This window comes from Mirounga leonina, unplaced genomic scaffold (genome assembly GCF_011800145.1).
Source record: "Mirounga leonina isolate KUSES-001 unplaced genomic scaffold, KU_Mleo_1.0 Mir_115, whole genome shotgun sequence".
In the NCBI taxonomy this organism is placed as follows: Eukaryota; Metazoa; Chordata; class Mammalia; order Carnivora; family Phocidae; genus Mirounga; species Mirounga leonina.
Genome location: NW_023270268.1, coordinates 54,595,876 through 54,605,024, shown reverse-complemented (window position 1 = coordinate 54,605,024; position 9,149 = coordinate 54,595,876).

The following is a 9,149-nucleotide window of genomic DNA, read 5'->3' as shown; positions in this document are numbered from 1 at the left end:
AAGATGAATGTTAAACCAGTTGGCAATTGTCTCTAATGGCATCAAAATTGATCCCTTTTAGGGGTGCCTGAGCGGCTCAGTCGGTTAAGTGTCTGCCTTCAGCTCAGGTCATGATCCCAGGACCCTGGGATTGAGCCCCATGTCAGGCTCTCTGCTGAGCGGGGAGCCTGCTTCTCCCTCTCCTTCTGCCTGCCACTTCCCTTGCTTGTGCATGTGCATATGTGCATGCTCTCTCTCTCTCTCTCTCTGTGTCAAATAAATAAAAGCTTTAAAAATAATCAATCCCTTTTAAAGGTGTATGTGTGTGTGTGTGTGTGTGTAACTTCTTTATGAATGAAATCTAGGGTAAGCAAAATTTCTTGTCAGTGTTGCTTAGGGATGGTTTCTAGTAAAAATGGAATCCTCAACTTATAAGAGAAATCCCTTTTTCCATGTCATCTGAATGTTCTTCAAAATGAAGAAACAACTAGAAAAGAAGCTGGGGAACCCACATGACCTGCAGTGACTTTTGTGATGTTCCCTTTCCTATGTAACAGATCCTGTGCTAAAAGCCTTGTTCTTATTTAAACCTACAGTCACCCACAGGTAGGTACTATCATCGCTGCCTTTAATAGAGAGGAAACAGACATTGGGAGAGAGCACTTGTCCAAGTTCACACAACTAGGAGGCATGATTTTTATACTATCAGTTGACTCCTAGAGCCCAATATCTTTACTGTACAAATCAGTGGCTTTATCAGCATCTAGTTACCCAAACAATTTAATGCCAAGCTCCTAACCTATATTCTGTGTTTTCTTCTCCAGAGACTACCTGTGCAATCATTGATCTACTTAACTTCTTCGGTCCTGTTTTTCATAAGTTATGCACATTTTAAGGTCTTGGTCAGGGACATGTGACATCCAGGAGAGTAGCTCAAGATGGTTTCCAGCAATATAAATGGTGTCGATGCCAGGTAAAACAGCAAAATTTGTCCCTTCTTCTCTGCATCTAGATAACACTCTCTACCTTACTCTCAGAAGTCAGAATAGTGAAAGCACTGGTGGGTAGTAGGTCAGTTGATGAGCTCTTAAACTATTTAGGCTGTTAGTGGACTGATCAACTATTGGAGATGATTTCTTTTATATTCCTGAAGCCTGGTGGCAACAGTTCTAACTAACTCTCAGTTAACAAATCAAACAAGCTTTTCTCAGATGCCAAGATCCAGAGGAAGGAGAACTTTGCCCATCCCAACCATATGTAACATGGATCACCCCCCTCAACAGCCACATGCAAACACACATGTGAATAAATGAAAACCAAACATGCTAAATCTGAAATAACATCCAACATTTAGGCTATAATCTCCAGCCCAGGCAATCTAAGAAGGAGAATGCCCCCAGGACTATATCATAAGAGTGGACTAAATTAGTCAACTCTTATTTTCTCAGACCACTATCTGTTAGCTATTCCATTGAGAAGAGACACACTTCTAATGGATCTTGCTGGATCAACCATTCCTTCCATCTTCCTAATAGAAGCCCCAATATGACCTAACCCTCCAGTGACCCCATTAGGTTCTTGCTCCAGGAGTGGCTCCTGAATAATCCTAACAAATCATTGTAATCCTATCCCTCTTTTCCAGTGATTAATTCAGCAACCTAGGTTTAAGTCAATTAATACACTCTCTTGGTTCCCGTGGAGACCATTTCTGGCCCAGGGATGAGTACATGACCTAAAGGGATATAGAATCCTGAAGAGTGGACTTTATTCCACTCTTCTATTGGTGAAGACATCAGTTCAGGAAATTTATTCACAAAAACTTGAAGTAAAACTGCTAGTTCATTATTCTCCAAAAAAAATTCAAGCTGGTAAGGTAGCTTTCCTCCGCAAAGCTGTCAAATGTCCCAGCTCTTTTCTTCTACTTTACCATTCTGCCTTTTTCCATAGCAGACCTCCGTCTCAAGGACTAAGCCCACCAACAAGCCCTCACTCCACTACATATATGAGATTTATCATAGAAATTGACTTACATGATTATGAAGGCCACAAAGTCCCACGATCTGCCATCTGCAAGCTGGAGAACAATGGTTCAATTCAATGGAGTCCAAAGCCCTAATAACCAGGGAGGTCAATGGTGTAAGTCCCAGTACGAGTCCAAAAGTCCAAAAATGGAAGGGGTGCAACTGTGTAAGTCCCGGTCTGAGTTTGTAGTCTCAAGAAACAGGAGCACCAATGTCTTAGGGCAGCCCAGCTCAGGCAAAGAGCAAATCTGCCCTTCCTCCTCCTTTTTATTCTCTTTAGACCCTCAACAGATTGAATGATGCTCACCTGCACTGAAGATGATTTACTTTACTCAGTCTACTGAATCAATGCTAATCTCTTCCAGAAACATCCTCACAGACACACCCAGAAATAACGTTTTACCAGCTATGTGGGCATCTCCTGGCCTAGTCAAGTTGACACATAAAATTAACCACCACAGTATGTGACAAGGGAGAATAGATATTGGATAACAACTAAAGTGTCTGACATATTGGGGGAGCATTATTTTCATTGGAACAGGATCACGGTAGCATGTTTCCTTGGATGTTACTGGCAACCATGTTATCACAGACACCAGCTTGAGCATAGAGATGATGCACAGCAGAACAAAGATCCAAGAAAACAACAGAAATACATTGAGTATCCTAGTCTTTCCATGACGGGCCCACACTACCTCTTGACCACCTGTTACATGAGCTAATAAATTTCTTTATTGGTTGAATTAGCCTTCCCATTTGTAGCAGCTGAAAGGACCCAACTACTATAATGGTCAAAAGATAAAAGGAGGAGGGAAGGAGAGAAGCAATTGCACCCCAATGACCTCATAACCCCAATGACCCTCATTTAATGAGGGTTTTAATCTCTCTCTTTAGGTGTAAGATCAAACTTCTTTACTGGTTTTTTACTCTATCCCCTCAACACATCTTCATGGCTTCAAGAATACTAACAAGTAGGGGCATCTGGTGGCTCAGTCAGTTAAATGTCTGATGATTGATGTCAGCTCAGGTCTTGATCTCAGGGCCGTGAATTCAAGCCCTGCACTTGAATTCAAAAATTTAAAAAAAAAATTTTTAAATAATACTAACAAGTAGTTTTCTACAGGAACGTTTTGTGTCATCTGTATTTAAAAACAAAACTGAGGGCGCCTGGGTGGCTCAGTTGGTTAAGCGACTGCCTTCGGCTCAGGTCATGATCCTGGAGTCCCAGGATCGAGTCCCGCATCGGGCTCCCTGCTCGGCAGGGAGTCTGCTTCTGCCTCTGGCCCTCCCCCCTCTCATGTGCTTTCTCTCATTCTCTCTCAAATAAATAAATAAAATCTTAAAAAAAAAAAAAACTGATTTGATCCACATAACAGGATGGGCTGCCTTGTGCTGAATTGCGAGTTACTCTAAGCATGGTACACAATGATATTTCTTAGAGAGGTTCATTGTGATCTCTACATCTATTGAAATTTCTCAATGGCTCAGTTTTAAGTAGTGGTCACTGAAGCTGCAGAAGTGTGAATAATAATCTAAAATCATTATCATTGCACACTAAGAACAACACCTAATATCAGCACAAAATATAAAAGTACAAGGAGGAACAGAAAATGTGCTGTTTCCAACACACTATGAAAGGTCCTACAGTCACTTCAATATTCGCACAAAATACGCTGCATTTAAGCTCTTCTAAGTTTTAATCCATTCTATAACCAAGTTTAACTCATGAGTTCATACCTCAGACAGAGATTTATAGTCCCATTATAAAAACTGATTTATGCTTTTCCCACACACAGGAAAAATGACTACTTCTGTCATTCGTTAGAGCAGAAATGGCGATATACCACCTGGTTTTGCAGGGAAAATCAGTTGGGAGGCACACTCTTCAACTAAACAAAACATAAAGACTCTATCAGTAACATAGTAATTACATATAGCTCAATCTACACTGTAAAAGATTCACTGTCTCTCCCACTCCATCCCAATCTTTCAAATAAATAAATAAAATGTTAAAAAAAATTAATTGGCCCTTTTGAACCTGATACTTACAAGTTATTTGACCAGAAAATAGTCATTAGAAATCCAAAGGGCCATTTTCTTCTTGACACTTTAATAGGTTTATCTTTTGTCTGCTCTGACACTTCTCAGTAGAGCTGAATAGCCCAAAATCACTACACAAGTCTTTGAACACCTGAGGATAAAGGAAGGGAAATCCCTATTGAAAGGTCATAATTCTATCTTAATTATGATAGATAGAATGAAGCCGAATTGAACCATGAGCCTAACTCCTTCCATCTAAATCCACCTGTTTCTCTCACCTTAATACCATTTGTAAATGACATTCCTATATTCAATTAGAAGAATTTTTAAGGATAAGATAGGGACCGTGTCATATTCATCTCCATTTGTATCCCCCCAGGGTTTTTAATTACCATCCACAGAATAGGTCTTACTTTTAATTACCATCCTGCAGAATAGGTCTTACTTACTTACATAGATAAGATGACAAATAGACAGACAGACAGACAGAGTAATTGATCTAGCTATCCCAGCCTGTGGTAGATTTTAGCTGCAACATTTTTGGGAGAATCTACTTCACTGGATTCTCATCAAATGCACTCCACATGATTGCAGCCACATTCCACTATTTGTAGTTCTCCAAATTCACAGACCTCTTTCTAAACTCTGCAGTTCTATCTCTAGGAGCCTCTGCCAGGAATTGCCTTCCTCCCTTTTTCACCAGAAGTATTTAAAGACATAGTTTAATGACATCTCTGCTCTCTTTCCCACTAAACCGCCAGCTCCATGAAGGCAAAGACTCTGCTTTCTCGCTGAAAGCTGTATCCTCGGCATCTAACATGATGCCGGGCATGAGGTGGATGCTCAATAAATACTTACTGTATGGAGAAATAAATTAATGCAAAAGCTCCCCTAATCCTCACAGACTGCTTCCAACCTCTTTTCTGTTCTAATTAATAAATACTTTAAAGAATTTACAAAATTGTATGATGATTATCAGAGCACCTGACAATAAGTGATCAATAAATATTTGAGGAGTGAAATCTTTATGGCAGAAACAGATGGATTCTCAAATGTGTGCCCCCATTCTGTTTTTAGCATATATAACTGAGAACTAGATCTACAGGGAGATATTAAATAGTTCAGTTTGCTTAGGTTGGACATCTCAGAACCATGCTTTCTTTTCCAGCATAGTCTTACCTTGAGGATGGGCAAAGACCGCTTGGGACCACACCGTTTTGTTTTGTTTTGTTTAAGATGAATTTATTTATTTTAGGGAAAGAGAGACAGCACATGCAAGCATGGAGGGAGGGTAGGTCAGAGGCAGAGGGAGAGAGAATCCCAAGCAGACTCCACCCTGAGTGTGGAGCCTGATGTGGGGCTCCATTGCATGACCCTGAGATCACAAAATGAGCTAAAACCAAGAGTCTGATGCTTAATTGACTGCGCCAATTAGGGAAACCCCCCCCACACACACACACACACACGCACACCCTTTTCTAAATTTCTTTTCAGTGCTTTTGGTCCCTCTTTCACATCACATAAATAGCCTTCATTGATATTTCTTTTTTTTTTTTCTGTTTTTTTACCCTTATTTTCAAGGTCATGTTAAATCATTCTCCTCCCTATAAGGTGTTAGACTCCACTTCCCAATCTAATGTCACTAACTTCATAAGCGTGCTTTGGAATCTCCTGGAAAATCATTGTTGCAATGTTAGCACTGGTTTCTGAGAAAACAGTGTCCCTGAAACACCAGACCGTAAGGTTGCTAGACTGGCAATCAGCCACTGATGTCAATCTTTGACAGGCCTGAAACCAGTGATCCAGGTATAGCCCCACATATTTTAATTCTTTATCTTTTAATGAAGCAATTCTTTGTTGATAAATTTCTTTTTTCCTTTGTCCAACATTCCTTAAAGCTATTTGGCCCAAATTCAAAGAAAATATTAAGAAATGGTAGCATTGTTGGATTTCAGAAATGAAAAAGTGCATCTCATTGGTCATTCTTGTCCCCCAGTCTCCCTCCAAAAAATTCCCCATCAACTTTCTCGTTTCTAAAATTCTACTATTAGAAATTCTGTTGGTTGGCTTCATTTCCTTTGAAGAGATAAATATCTAGGGGCAAAAGTAACAAAGTACTTTTAGTCATTTGCACCTGAGCATTAATTTGGTTTTTTGGAGAAAATTTTAGTCCTACAAAGACAGAGAACCATCAGGGGAGCTTACTTTTGCGAGTTTGAGAAACCTAAGAGGAATGAATAAAAGAGAGGAGGGGGCTCAGAAAACAAACTGACCCACTTGTAGAAAAAAAGAAGTCAATTAAAACTCAAGAGTCTTGTATGCAAACCATCTAAAGAACTCCTACAGGAGCACCTGGGTGGTTCAGTCACTTAAGTGTCTGGCTCAGGCCATGATCTCAGGGTTGTGGGCATGGAGCCTGCTTAAGATTCTCTCTCTCCCTCTGCTCCTCCCTGCCTCTCTCTCTCCCTCTCTCTCTTTCTCTCTCTCTTAAAAAAAAAGAAAGAAAAGAAAAGGAAAGAAAAGAAAAGAAAAGAAGTCCTACGGATAACCTACTAAAATTTGGCAAAAAAAAAAAAAATTGAACAAGCACTTCACAAGAGAGTACATACAAATGGCCAGTCATCACATGCAAATATGTTCCACATTTTAGGTGTTACTGATACACACAGCAGCATGGATAATCTCCCAGACAGGATGTTGAGGTAAAAAGCCAAACATGAAAGACTACAAACTATGTGATTCCATTTATATGTAGTCCAGGAACATGCAAAATTAATCTATGGCAATAAAAATTAGGGTAGCGGTTATGTTGGTGAAGTGATGTGACCAGAAGCAGGAACAAGGAAGCCTGCCAGGTGCTGGAAATTTTCCATATCATGACATGGTGGCAGATTCATAATTACCCATCTGTCGAAGTTCATCAAGCCATACATTCCACATGTGTGCACTTTTCTGCAGGCATATCATACCCCAATAATTTTTTTTTCTGTTTTAAATCAGAAGACTTTGGTTGGAATGTGAATGCTATAATCTGTGGATCCTTGGGTCACATGTTTTGAGTTACGGAATCCAGGTTTAGGACTCTTTCCCTCAAGAGAAGCTGGTGACATGATTATTGAGAGTCCTTCTAAGTAAGCTCAAGTAAATGCCTCTGATGTCTTTGTTTTGTTTTGTTTTTTTAGTTTGCCAGGTCCACTTCTGATTTCCCCAGAGAGTTCTTTTAGTCCTCTCTTGCTTGTCAATCCAAGGATTTAGAAACAAGATTTAGGATCCCACATGGTAACACCCAATTGTGAAAATGTTGTTCTTGGATTTTTTTTTTTGTTTATATTTTTCTCCTGCTGAGGCTGAACCTTCTGAAATAAATTGCTTACCTAGTACTCTGTACAGTAGTTAAATAAGAACATCAATCAACCAACTTGCTGGATGAAGTGTTTTCTCAATTTCCCCTATAATAGCCCTGACATTTAGGTCCTTGTCCATTCCTGAGACAAAAAAGATGGAACATCCATTGTCCTCACTTAGTCGCCTCTTCCGTTTGACTGTGACTTCCTTGAAGACAAGAAATTATCTCATTCGTCTTCGTATCCCTGGCAATGGAGCCCAGTGCCTGGTACATAGTAGGTGCTCATTAATTTTTCTTAAATTAAAATGAATGAATAAGACCTTCACAAAACCTTTTGCCAGAGGCAATTTTAACTTGCATTCAACATCCAAGGACAGTGGGCGTGCTCCTTTGGCAATACCTCTGACATTGAATAATCTGGATGTTCCAAATTTCTTGTTGCTCATTTATCCTCAGAGGAAAAAAAAAAAAAAAAAAAGGAAGCAAGGGAGGATCGTGTTTGTGGGCCTGGCAGACACATCTCAGACTCATCACCCTGCAAGATGAATCAGATGAGGCAGCAACAAGACCAAGGCCACCTGCCCTGCTGCTGTCTTCTGACGGCTGATGTTGCCTTAATCACTGAGCCGATGCAATTTCCTGCCACTAACTCTCACTATGGTCCACTAGGAGTTCTCATTTGTCATTGTCATTACCTTTCAGATCAGCAAAACATCCATCTTTAGTTGGACCCTCCTTCAGTGCCTTGTTCAGGTGTATAGGAAGTTCATGGTCAGCATGACAATCCAAAACAATGGTCCTGGGTGCCTCAATATGAAGGTAAATCCATGCATTTTGGTATGTTAACTCTTTTAATAGTGATTTTGAAGAAAGGGTGAAACTCAATCTCATTTCAAAGGAAAAACATTTTATTGTTATGTATCCTTTATAAAACACAGTTTTTTGGTATGTATTTTAAAAACTCAGGTATTTCATCGGAAGGCCTTAATTAAATGCGTAGCTCCAATTCAGTCAACACTATGACCTCTGATAGTACACTGAACCCAAACCAGCCCTGATTTCACCCCCCCTTCTACTCATAAACCCATCACCTGAAAAACCAATACATTTCTGACCGTAAAAAGGAGTCTGAACACTGAACCATACACAAAATATGCCCTCTCACATTTGACTTTAATAGAGCAGGCTTTCTATGTGCCAGAGACAGTTCTAAAAGTTTTACAACTATAAATTCATTTATAACCTCAAAACCCCATTTTAGAGAGGAGAAAACCAAGGCACAGACTAAGTATCTTGCCCAAGGTCACATGGCTAGTAAATGAAATTCTAACCCAGCACCTCCAGTTCCTGAGTCCATGCACTTAATCACTATAGTCAGCCAGCAGAGATTCTTTGGACCTAAATGTCAGGCCCAACGCTTTCAATAGTGCTCCACAGTGTTAATTAACTAAATAATTCTGCAGCCCTGGCCCAGAACACAGGAGAAAAGTATGCAGTGTGTGTTATGCTCATGTGTGAGTGCACAATGACCAAGTGGCCCACAAAATTCTGTCCTCTACCACTTGCTCTCACAGTTTACATCTCAGGGTCACCAGTTGGGTCTCTAGAACCAGATGTGCAGAGAAAGTTTGAGTGCAAGATGTTTAGGAATCAACACCTGTGAAGGAAAGGAAAAGAAAATCAAACTGGGCAGGGAAGAGCCGAAACATCATGAAGACCCAGCAAAGCCTCAGTCACCTACAGAAAGCTCTGGATAGAGTTTG